General features: G+C 30.0%; 1 long non-coding RNA gene and 1 other non-coding gene across 2 annotated transcripts; one reads left to right on the forward strand and one right to left on the reverse strand.

Annotated features, from left to right (window-relative positions):
* Positions 1-438: 438 nt before the first annotated feature.
* On the forward strand, positions 439-545 carry LOC148762564 (small nucleolar RNA R71). Its single transcript, XR_016026786.1, has one exon. It is a non-coding gene; the product is annotated as a small nucleolar RNA R71 (small nucleolar RNA).
* Positions 546-9,006: 8,461 nt separating this feature from the next.
* LOC148762565 (uncharacterized) lies at positions 9,007-10,085 on the reverse strand. The gene is made up of 2 exons (XR_016026405.1): positions 9,943-10,085; positions 9,007-9,730 (listed from the first exon to the last, which is right to left on the reverse strand). It is a non-coding gene; the product is annotated as an uncharacterized LOC148762565 (long non-coding RNA).
* Positions 10,086-13,805: the final 3,720 nt, after the last annotated feature.

The raw sequence follows: 13,805 nt of genomic DNA on the forward strand, positions 1-13,805 counted from the left end.
GAAAAGTTTGGATGGTTTCTCCGTTCGGGATTATATGTATTAGAAAAAATGTTGTTTTGCTGTCTGTTTCCAAGGATTTGAATTGTTTCCACATTTTTACTTGGACTTTAGTAACTAACATGTCCATTTCCACAATGTTCACACATTATAAAAGGACTTTGAACAAGATTAGTGCTAAAAGAATTAAACTTTTTAGTTAGAGCAGCTACTTGTGCAGTTAATGTCGTGATGGCATCAATCTCTTGAACTCCAGCTACTTTCCTATGTGTAGATCGTTCTGATGGCCATCGATAATTGTTTGACACCATATCTTTTAATAGGTTATATGCTTCATCGATAGTCCTTCCCATAAGAGCTCCTTTTGAAACTACATCCAATGTATCTCAAACTTGGCTTCATAATCCATTTTAAAATGTTTGAACTTGAAGCCACTTCAGAAAGCCATGATGTGGGCAACACCTAAGTAAGTCTTTGTATCTATCCCAAGCTTCATATAGTGACTCACCATCAAACTATATGAACAAAGTAATGTCGATCCTCATTTTAGCTGTCTTCATCTGAGGTAAGTATTTTGCAAGGAACTTCTAGACAAGGTCATCCCATGTTGTGATTAGGCCCATGGGTAATGAATTTAACAACACCTTTGCTTGTCCCTTAATGAAAATGGAAATAATCTTAGTCGAATGGCATCATTTGTGACCCCGTTGTGCTTAAATGTGTCACATATCTCTAGGAAATTAGATATGTGAGCATTTCGATCATCATTTGGAAGACCAAACTAAATAGATGTTTGGATCATAATGATGATGGCTGACTTGATCTCGAAATTATTTGCTTGAATGGTTGGCCTTCTGATGCTTGATGGGATACCTTGTACTAGAGGAACAACATAGTTCTTTAACAAATGATTCTTTTTAACTACCATCTCTTGGACTTGCTGCTCTTTTGGTTGTTCATCCATTGTATTAGAAGAATTAGAATCTAGTTGACTTTCTCATCCCAATCTTCGAAATGTCTGCTTGATCTTTGGGTCACATGATATAGTCTCTAAGTTTCTTATTCTATGCATACAATGTTAAAATGCACTTGAAAAACACAAAAGAAAAAGAAAAAGAAAAAGCTTGGTCTAAGATAATCTGCTTAATTTAATATCAATAAATATAAGAGGAAACAAATCCTCGGCAACGACGCCAAAAACTTGTCGGATTAATACATGCAAGTGCACATGACTGTGCAAGTAATATAGAGGTAAGTCTAGTATCATTTCCCATAGAGATTTGTACCTATTTTTCACTAAGCATCAAATTTAAAACAAAGTAGTGTTAACCAAGCATTGGATTTCAAATGATTAATTAAACTAAAACTAATTAATTAACTAAATACTTAATGAATAACAATGCATCACTAAGACAAATATTTACTCAAAACCTAAGATTATGGTGTTTTCAACACTTCATCTCAATTAAATCATTCTCCTTGACGTATATTAATGGAATACATGGCTAACCCAGAATCCACATTATGTACACATCTCTGTCGAGATCATGAATGTATACATTTTCAAATGAATCCCATTTGTCTATGCAAATTAATTAGAAAAAGTTCATTACGTTTGTGTTCTAACTTGGCTGCCTAATGTATTTAAGTACATATCTATCCTAAACACAAAACTATCACCTAACTTCAAAGTGAATTGAATAAAAGATATTCAAAAAGATGGTCTATTCTAAACTCCCTCTATCGAGTTTTATTTAGAGACCTAATATATTTCAACTGGTGATCAAGCAGTGAAAAGCAATAAGTGTAGAATTGAATAAGCCTTGTAATTTCAATTAATACCAAGTAAGGAAAAATCACATATTTAAACTACAGAATGAAATAACCCATAATCCTTGAAAACAAAATTAGTTCATCATTGTTTTTACAGTTGACATGATTACATTAAGAGAAAATACCATTTCTACACCAAAATAACCTAGAAGGATCATTTATATGCACATAAAAATAAATACTAAAAGTGCATCAAATTTAGAAAAAAAACACAAAATGTAGAGTTGGGAGAATGCATGTGAATAGCCAAAAATAAGATATATAATTTATGTTAAATCACATAAGTTAATGTTTGATCAGATCCTAAATTCAAATTATGGCAAGCTCTAATACCAATTGATAGAACTTTATGTATAAATAAGGTTATACTAATCCAGGATCTACCATAGTAAGAATTTAGAATACAAAGCGTACTTGATTTTTGATCCATGTTTTAATAGTGAAAACAATATTGACCAGATTGACTGTTGGTCTTTAGTGCACTAGAATCTTCCTCTCATTTTCTTTTGTAACTCTCTAATGGGTGAGATCTTTAGGTTTTTGCTTAGATAGGAGAGGGGACCTAGCTTTTATTTATATAGTGAATCTCTAGTCTCGCCCATTATAGGATATACGACTCCTAAATAGGCCGACACATTAAGTCCACATTTATTGTATTCATGCATCATTACTACATGCATAAATCAATAAATTCATGTATCATTATTGTATTCATGAATCAGTAGATTCATGTACCATTATTGATTACATACACGAATAAGTAGATCCAATTATAAGATATAATTAATTATCACTTTATCAAGATCAAATAGCCTTAGCCTATTTTATAAAAAAAACAAAATAAATATAAATAATGTAAGTCCATAATTGAGAAATTTAACATTTACCACACTACGTACCATGTCAAATTGCCAACTTACTAAACTTTCTGTAATAGCCAATCTTCCATCTCCATATCAATGGCCACATTTGCCACCCTATTGTCAGGTTCAACAGAAGTTATTCCCATTCTTGCACAAGCTTCAAACATTGTCTTGGCTTCTTTTAATTTCTTTTGGTTGCTAATATCATTGCAATTGTCACCCAGAAAGTTCTTTTTATCAACAAACCCATACACTTTCTCATTCTTCAAAGCCTCCATTAAACAAATCCTTACCTCTTTTCACTTTAGAACCCCTAATTCACTCTTCCTTGACACCATAAGCTTTACGTTATTAGGCCCAAGGGCAGCCCAATAAGTTTAAAGGCGTAAAACAAAATATTCAAATGAGGCTTTTTTTTATTAAAATTAAAAAAATTTTATTAAAATTTTATTCTTCTAGCTTTTTGAGATGAAAAATTTTTAATTAAACTTTTATAATTAAGTTCTTTTAATATTTCTTTTTCAATTGATAATATAACCAATCTATTTAATCTTTCTTGAGACATTGTTGATCTTAAATAAGATTTTATTAATTTTAGTTTCGAAAAACTTATTTCTCCTGAAGCAACACTTACTGGAGTTGTTAATATTATTCTAAAAGCAATATATGCATTTGGAAAAGAATTGAGTCTTCTTATATGATTAAGTATGTCAATTGGACTATTTTCTTCCTGTATAATTTCTTTTAAAATTTTTAACTCTGAAAAAAAATCTAAACAATCAATATCAGAATAGTTGTTATATTATAAGGAACATTCAAGATTAAGGCAATATTCTTTCAAATGAGGCTCATAGCTTTATGAAGATAATAAAAGAACGGACTTGTTGTGTATTTTTTAGAGAAAAATTGAAGTTAAAGGAAGAAAGAGCAAATGAGAAAGGAAGATTTCAAAAGTAGATATTATATATTGAAAAAAAAAATTAGTTTTATATATAGGGAAAAAATAGCTGTTGAAAATCATTAAATACGTTGATTGGAAATAAGAGAAATAAGTGAGAAAAAATAACTGTTGGAAATCATTAAATATGTTGATTGAAAATAAGAGAAATAAATAGCTGTTAAAGATGATTAAATACATATGACTGTTAGTTTATTAGAAATAAGAGAATATAGTTGAGAATTAATAGCATTCTAGAAATAAAGAGGTAATAGAAAATTGAGATTTATTAGGTACATAATTAAAAAATTGAAAAAAAATAATTTTATTAATTATTTTTTACTTTTATTTTTTATATATTTTTAATGTAATTAATTATATTATAATTATTATAAAATTATAAATCTTCCCTAAAATTGAGGGCCTAAAGCCCTTGCTTGGGTGGCTTCACCCAAAGGCCGATCCTGATTAGGCCTCAACTTTTTTGCAGACTCATTAGAGCCTTTACATCGTCTCACTTTCCTTGTTGATCTTGACTTTTCACTTTCTCTATTCTTGCTTCTCTGGCCTTCTTAGTCTCAGTGATTACTCTTTTTGATTTCCTAACCCCCACACTTTCCCCTTTCGAGGCAACCCTACAATCCATTCCAAATTTCCCAAGTCTCCTAATTATAGACTTTGGTAAAATTCTCCTCTTAATACCTCCTAAACTACGTCTATGCCTTACCCCTTTGGCTTTTACCGAGCTACCTTTTCCCGAAATTCTTGACTCTAGGTATCAATGCCTCTTCATCTTCCTTTTTTTTCTCTTTGTGTTTTCAGTTTTTTAGTTTTCCTTGGAAATTTAAAAACCTATAGCACCTTAACCTAGTTAGTAGTAGGCTTAGTAACAAATTGCCAACCACCATTGGTGTTGTTCAACTTGAAGTTGTGTGGATCACCATCGGAGGTTGGACACTTGGACATATTGAAGTTTGCAACAACCTAAGCTTTATGGGAAGAAGATTTCATTATAGTTGCTATGTTTTCCTCTTGATTTCGACATCAAACGCTTGAAGGTATAAATATCTTCTACCAACTAGATAGGTTTATTTACAGTAAACAACCATTGATGTTCTTATTTGAGGGAAAAGTCTTAAATTTCCATAGCACATTTATATTGATTTGCATGACTTTTTCCAACAAATGCAAACTCAAACTTGGAAACTGAAGCTATGGTGATGAAAGAAGCAACCGGATTAGCCTCTAAGGGAAATTTCACAAGATCACCATGCAGACAAACTTTGAAATTCTGAACAAGAACTTGTAATCAAACAAGGCTTGTTCAAAGTGGAAGATGTTGCCATTGGTGACAGATATAAAGCAAGAATGTAGAAGTTTGAAGCTATGAGAGTAAAATGTAACAATCGTAAGGCCAATATTGCTGCTAATAATTGGGTTGCTACTCAATCAAAAAGGGGATGTGCCCTTCGAATTAGGTTAATACACTCACATCCTTTTTGGTAACACATCCTTGGCAAAGATGGCTTTCTAGCACCTCCTTGGGTTCTATAGTAACTTGGGGTACATCGAGGGTGTAAATATCCTTGATTTGTCTTCAAAAGAAGTCTATATGTTGATTACCTACCAATAAAATCTTCTTTCTATTGGCAAAAAATAAATCATTACTTTTAGTAGAAAAAGATTAGTAAATTAATAATATCTTTCTAATCTTTATCTTAACCAATTTTTTTGACTGAGTCTTTAAAGAGGAAAAGTCAAATATGATCTTCAAATTTTTTCTATATTAGATATTAATACTCAAATTTCTTTTTAATGGGGTCAATTTAGAATTTAACTAAATTAATACATGTATTAGAAAATAATTATTTAATTTCAGTGAGGTCAATTTACAATTTACCCTAAATCAATAGGTATGTTGTAAAGGAGTTGTAAGTTTTAGTAGGTTAAGTGACGGCATTGAAAATGTAATGGCTACGCCGCTGCTTGATAAGCTGAAAAGGTTTAAAATGTGAGACATATTTTTTTTCTACATTTGCTTTTAAGCTCCACCGACTACAGGTTATAATCAACCCAAATAACTTTTTGATCCAATTATGTGTAATAGTCACCAAAATTGGATCTCATTGTAGTCATCACCTTAATTTAATTTACAAGTATGAGTTTAAATCCTAAGATGATGGGTGAGAGAAAGATGACCTCATGTGTAGCCTTAGATCTTATATATATATCAAAGAAAGCCTTGTATATTGTTTACTTAAGTTGATAAAATATACTTATTCAACACACATACTGACACTATACACATCAAATTGAATATAGTATTTCATTTTTTTATCAAAATAAAATTAACTTTGACTCTTATTTGTTATAATTTTATTTGTTATTAAAGGTTCAAAAAACAAATTCTAAAAATTCCTAAACTCAGTTTCAAATTTATTTTTTGAAATTTTAATTCCGCATGATATCATACAAAAATTAAGTTAAAGAGCAATGGAGTATGACTCCAAATAAATGTTAAGTTGCATTCAATTAAAATAACGAAATATATAAAATATAATATGTGTGTGTAAACTATGTAATATATATGTTTGTATTATATATATGTGTATGTATGTGTATATATATATGATTCGTAACAAAATTAATCAATAACTAGGAGAAGTTTCAAAAGAAATTTTTATTTATCTTGTTATTTTATTTGAATAAATTACTTGGTCGAACTCTTATATTTGGACGCCACTTTTTTATTTTTACTTGATAATTATTCCATAAAGATTGTTAAAGATAAAAATAGATGAAAAAAGTAAAATCACAATTGATTACAAAAACAAAAAGGATTTAAGTATAAGACTAAGTCTATCATATTTATTTTATTCAAAAATATAATCATACATTTGTTATTTAAGAGATATTTTTACAATTTGTAATTCATAAAAAATATTGTTAATTTTTTATTCGGACATACTTAATAAACAAAAAATAAAATAATAGTTTAACAACCAAACAATTAAAATATATATTAAAAAAATAAAAACCTTGTTTAATTACTCTTTTCGTTTCAAATTGAATTTCTATTGATATTTTTTCAAAATTGTCTTTCATCGAAATAAAAATTTTAAATGAACTCTTGAACTTTTTATAGACTTGAATAGTAAAAGTTAGAAGCTATAAAATAGCTCAGCTCTAAAACTTTGTACCAATTGAAAAGTTGATATTGAATTTGGAAACGTAGGGAAGGCTTTCTATGGTATGATAATGATGGAAATTATAAATAGGTGCATCTTCTTCTCTCAGTCCAAAGTTCAATGAATCTCTTTTACAAGCTGGATCTATGAGTATTAGACGTATAGGGTTCTTTTAATTGAACTTGAAACTGTCTTATTAAATTAATTTGTTCAACTCTTTCCTTATTGTTTCTTTCTGTGTAGTTGCCATTTTCCAATCTCCATCTGCAGTCTATACGCGACACCAACTGGAATAGAAACTATGCAACAAATGTGAGCATTCTGGAATTAATTGTATTTGATATAGAAAAGGAATATACATGCACCCTCGTGATGCAATAATACCAAATTCATGCCGATTCACCGACAAGCTGATTCTGACTTCAACTGTCAACAAAAGCAATTGATGGGTCATGAAGAGAAAGATGTTTTGGTCCAAATAAAGCATGAGAGAATCAACCAGTACCTTTCCAGTTTCACCATTATCATGTGGGATTAATTATCTCTACGTGTGAGAGGTGAGAAAAAAGGGGCCAGGCCCTTGGGGAACTTGGCGAGCTAGGCAAGGCAAGACTGATTTTTAGTGAGTTATTAACTGATTTTCAAAACTGATATGGAAGTAATAAATATTATATTTACTTTGCTTTTTTGTGAATGGTATGATAGTTGGCCTGTCCACAAATTAACATTTTTTTATGTTTGTATTTTTTTTTAATTAAAGAAAAGGATTTGAATTTTATTTTTTAAACAGATCATGTATCAATGAATTAATATTCATAGTTAAAGAAAATAAAAAGCAAAATTATAATACTTTAGCATTTACTATATTTAACTGGCCAACTTATTTCACAGCTTTATCTTCTTTTGAGATGAATAATTATAAACTTTATTTAACGCAAATAGTAGCCGCCCAGGCCCCAGGGTGGTCATAGATGAGAAATGTTTATGGTGGGTGAGGTTGATATCCTTTGTGTTTCTTTTTTACCCCAAATTTTTGTACAGAAAAAACACGAATGGATTTAATGGAATAGGGATGACACTGATTGCGAGGGAGAGAGGATAGTGCCAAATATTGCTATCCTGTAACTTGAAACTATGGTGAGTAGTCAAATTAGTTTATTAGGCAGCTGAAATTTGATCTGCTTGTTTGTTGAGAATTTTGCATCAAAGACCTTGACCAAAAGATGAACTCTTCTCCATATATATTTCCATTCTTTCAACAAATATTCTGGTGTTCAATCCTGTCCAGACTCCAAATTTGCACAGATGACAGACTTTTTTGTGTGGATAGTAATTCCAGGCAGATCGACCCTGAGTATCATAACACAAACAACTCGGATATGAAGTGGAATTAGCCATATTTGGGATTGCAAACATTACAATTTTCTATTTTCTCTTCCTCGTAATCCTCGTGATCATTGACTCCATTGAATTTTTGTTTCTTTTTTTTTTTTCTTTTTAACAAATAAAGGGACTTAAAGCCCACAAAACCTAATCCTCAAACTGCTTGATTATCTAACCAAAATTTTATTACCTTTAATATATATATTAAACTAAAAACAAAATTTTGAAAAGATTTGTTGACATTGTTACAGTTGTCCCTAATCTTGGGTCTTCTTCCTTTGTAATGTCGTTTTAAGAAATTTAAATTTATTCCGTTCCCGAATGGTCAAATTTGTATGGAGTTAAATTTAATGTTTTTACACTTTTTATCACTAACTTTCAACTATTACTTCCAAATTCAAATTAAAGGTGGCAATTGATCATTTAGAATAGATTTTGAGTGGATCATTTCAAGTCAATAAAAATTTGAATCATTTTAGAGATCAAGTCATTTTCTTTCTTGTTAATTAGATTATTCAAGTTAGATACTCCAATTTTTAAAATTTAAATTATTGAATTATTTTGAACTTTAGTTAATGATTTTTATATAAAATCAAATTGGATTAGACTCAAATTCTATCAACCTTAGTTAAATTAATTAAAATCATATTCTTTTTACTTCAAATTCTTTGACTTCAAATATTATCAATAATATGTAATTTCATTTTATTACATTGATTATTAATAGCAATGATTTATCATAAATTACAGTTACAACGTTAAAGTCGTCAATACATAATATCTACTAAAGTGAAATAAAATAATATGGTTAAGACTATGAATTGAATTAGTTTTATTGTTAATTCAAACTAACAGAGAGTATAATCCACGATTTTATACGTATAGAAAATAAAAGAAAAATGGGAAAAAACTTGATAGGGCTTCATTGGGAAACAGGGTTTTGCCCTAGGAGGCTAAGAGGTGGATTAGGGTCTCATAGTGAATAGGTCTGTAGACTCCATGAATTCCGAGTGCATGCATTTGAGTCTCACCAGCGTTACGCCACACTGCTCGAGGAGCAGATGGATCCCTTCGCCTCACCAATGGGCCCCCTATGCCTGTGCTATAGGCCTACTAATACCGCCCTCCTTTCCTTTATCAATACCATCCCTCCACGATCTGTCTTTTGCGTTCTTAAAACACAATAATAACATGCTAACTACCTTCCATATGGAAACAATTTCAGCTTCCGAGAAAACGAGAACATAGCAGAACCAAACAAAAGAAAACCTAGGAGGACAGGATTCTGATTTGAGGTCTAAACTCCAAGCTAGCTATAACGTCAATTACAAGAATAACAAGAAATTGAATTTCATAACAAGGTAATTAGGAGAGGAAGCTTGACCATGCAATGGATTTTCACCTGTACTGCTCCATGGAAAGGGCATCTTCCAAGACTTCACCATGGATTTTGGCTTCTCTTAATAGCATCTATATGAAGAAACAATGCTTTATACATGTCACACCCAAGAGACAGCACCGTCGGGTTCCTGCGATGGTGAAAATGCCAAGAGTAAGAGAACAACCATGATCAAAACCGGTACCAACAGAAGCATCGATGGCGGTGGCGGCAATGGTGGCAACAACAGTGGCAGCAACAGAAGCAACACCGTCAACAAAATCATGACCATGACAAAGTATTTGATGATCATCAAACTTCTATTCACCAGCCAATAATCTGTTTACGAAAAGGAACACGAACCACTGATCTACCTCATGCGCCTTCATCATCCTCCATTACCGGAGCATTTGACAGATATTGTCCCAGGAATATCAAAGGAATTTCGGACATGAATTAGACAAGAGTGGGAAGTTTATTTATGGGAAGATAAAAGAGGAGGACAAAAGGGGTGCAAGTCGTTAGAGGTCACTTTCAAAACCCAGTCCTTTATGTCTCGATGCAACTAACCTTCAGCGAAAATGAAATTTTGATCTATTTTTTCCAACACAGTTTGCTTAGAGAATGATCAATTTGACTTGTTAATATCGCTGGTTTTTTGCTTTTTTTAGTATAATCCACCAATGTGAAAAAAACTATGGTCGCAGCTGGCAACTAGTTCCGTCACAGGATATAACATTACAAGTATATTTTTTGTTTTTACTTTTTCACATAGGAAAGTACTGAACATTAATACTACTAGTTCGTGTGGGTGAAAAAATGAATCCATTTATTATTTAAATAAAGGTTAAAAGAGAAAAATATAAAAAATTATAGTTATTTGAAAGCATAAAATAGAAAAAAAAAAGTGAAATTAAGTAATCCTACATGCAGTTATTTAGAAAGAAGAAAAAGTAGATACAACAATTTAAAATTGTTATGAATATATGTGTGAATTTTCATTATGTCATGACTCAAGAGTTCAAACCAAACCATACAGCCAAGACAGATCAAATAGCCCAACAAGCCAGATTTAGAGGTGTAATATGCTTTAAACTTTTATTTTTTATTATTTATATCTAAATTTAAACGTGTATTAGATTGGATTAAGATTAGGATTTAATCTATCCAAATCAAATCTCATAGCTTTATCTTTATCTTGTAAATTCTATCTACATAGAAGGTAATTAACCTATAAATAGATTCCTTCATTTGTAAATACACACTCTCGAATAAGATCTTCTTACTTTGTTAATACTTTTGTCTCATAGTAGTTCTTTCAAGTTATATTTCATCAGTACAATTCTTTAATCTCTCAAGTTTCAAGTTTTGGCTTCAAAAGGATTTTAATGGTTGGTCTTTGATTTTTAGTTTTAGTGAATCATGTAAATGACTTGACATTCTATTTTCGTCCTTGTTAGTTAAAATTCTACCTATGCAAGTATACGTATCGTAAAGATAATATATTGGTAAGTAAAGTATTGATCCACAAAGAATTGATCTAGAATATTACTAAGTACTAAAATTAGAACAATTTAATCTTATCCAAATAATCAAAATCAAATAACTAAAGTAATTAAGTAAAACTAATTAACCAAAATTTAAACTAAAAAGAAATATCAAAGTAATAATAACTTAGGTAAAAATCAAATCAAGCAAGCCTAAGATTACAATATCCCTCACGTTTCATCTCAATCATATTTTTCTTCCTTAACTTATTTCAATGCGTTAAATTGCAAACCTAGAGTTCTCAATTATTCATAAGGGTCTCCCGACTCGTTTTATAAAAATGTCTATTTTAACCAATACAGTATATTTCTATGTGAATTGAAACTAAAACACTCATTAAGTTTAGGTTCTAATTCTAGCTACATATAGCATATAAGTATATCCATATCTTATACACAAATCAATTAATATGATCATATGCTATTCCAATTTTAGTATACACTAAACTCCCTTTCCCAAGTTTATTTAGGTTCTTAAATCAATTTAATTGATGGCCAATTAATTAAAGAGCATTAAGAACAAACAAAAATAAACAATTCAAATCCTATTAAAGATAACCAAGAAAGAGATTAAAAAATTAGATTATATGCGAGTTCAATTGCAATCTTAGAAAATAAATTTAGCTCTTCATAATTGCAAAGGTAAATAACATTCTATAAATTTCAACCATTGAGAGTAACAAGAAAAATAAACATTAAGGAAGAAAACAAAATGATTAATTGTAGCCTTACTTCTGCTTTATCTTTCAGCTTCTTGAATCTCGTAGAGTTATCTCCCTTAATTTCTCTTAAAAATCCTATTTATAAAAACAATCTTAACCCAAAATTCCCTAAGTTAACTATTGACTCTAACTTTTGGGCTTCAAAGTGTAATGAGGCCCAAACATCAAACATCATCCTCAAAATTTCATTCCCATAGCATTACACCTTGTCATCTTCTGATGTGATTTTCTCTATCTTTAATGCAGAACTGGGCATAGTGATCTTATGAAAGTTGTAGATCTATCTCTTATCTTTCAAATGGCTCAAGAATCACATCATTTGGACATCTGGAATGTGAGTTATAGTTAAAATACTAAAGCATATGCAAATAGAATTTTGGATTCTTTAAAACACATTACTTTCTAAAATTAAGCCTTATTCTCTTTAATTTTAAAAAGCATGAAAACTAATTAATAATAGCCAAATTAAAGTAAATAAACCTAAAATTAAAATAACTTAATAAATATAAACTAATTATTAAAACAACTAACAATAACTAAATTCTAATTAAAAATTAAGGACTTAAGCTAAAATTTAATAAAAAAATTAGACTAAAATAATTCTATAAAATAGAATTATCAATTCTCTAAAAATCAACTTTAATGTGAATTTTTTATCATCTAGTATGTATCATATTTTGTCTCTTGATTAATTAAATGACTTGAGCATGCAAATATATATAATTATATATATAATCTTTTTGTTTTGATTTTCAGAATATGATTTGCTCAATTCATGATTTCTTTGTTTTAAATTTCAAATATGATTATGCTCAATATATGTAAATCTATCTTTGATACTATGAGATTTTGCATAAGACATTTTAAGTTGAACATATGAAATTGTCTTTGTATGATATCCATTTTATAACAAGTGAAAAATATTATACTTTGGGTAATTTGAAAATACGTTTTATTTTGGATTTTATGTCATTTTATAGCTGTGCAAAATAAAGAGCTACTAATGAATACATTTAACCACAAAAAGTGGATGAATACATTTAGTCACCAAAAGTAGATGAATACTTTTAACTATTAGTAGTGGATGAATAGTGAAGAGATATGAGAAAAAGACAAAAGTAGATAGAATAAAAAGAATATAAAAAATATCTGTCATCGAGTGGCATAAAAGGTCATTGGTCATGTACTTATCATACATTGAGACATCTTATTAAATTTTATCAAACATCACTGAAAGCTAAAAGAAAAAAAATATTGAAACAAATTTTGTTCAAGATGATCTAACAATGACCAAGTTGATGTAACACATTTAGATGTTATTGATTTTCTTGTCCACACTGATGGAGGAATTGATTATCTGATTGGTGATGAAAATACCTAAGAATGATTTCTTAATAGTTTATTGGTACGTTTTAGTATAACTCTATTATGAAAATGTTTTTATATGTTCTTATTTGTCACGACCCGGAACCTCCTTTGGGCCCATGACAACCGTCGCGACGTCCTGATTGACACTCATTGCCCGAAATGCCAATCGGAACCCCGCAAGGCTTACATATCAGTTTCTTACCTTTTCTGTGAGCAATCGTTTTTAAACATTCCGTTTTAAACAATTACCAGTCGTTTCCGGCTTAAGTAAATTAAAAGACAAAAATATAGCATTTTTATATAAAACAATATTTAAAGAAACATGTGTAAGTAATCTTTTGTAATGTGGAAGTAAAATAAATTCATACATACAATAATTTACAAAGTTATAATGTACAATAATAATTACAATGACAAGTGGCCCATAAATACACCAAGTGTTGGTGATAGTAATTTACTGTCTGTGAGATAGAGGGGTCAACTGGAATCCTCGACAAAATCGATATCTATAAGCTACCACAGGCTTGAAATATTTGGAAAGGAGGTGGGTGAGATTTTTCAATCTCAATGAGTAAACATACATTATCAT

Source organism: Theobroma cacao, chromosome 5, assembly GCF_053813885.1.
Source record: "Theobroma cacao isolate CCN51 chromosome 5, ASM5381388v1, whole genome shotgun sequence".
In the NCBI taxonomy this organism is placed as follows: Eukaryota; Viridiplantae; Streptophyta; class Magnoliopsida; order Malvales; family Malvaceae; genus Theobroma; species Theobroma cacao.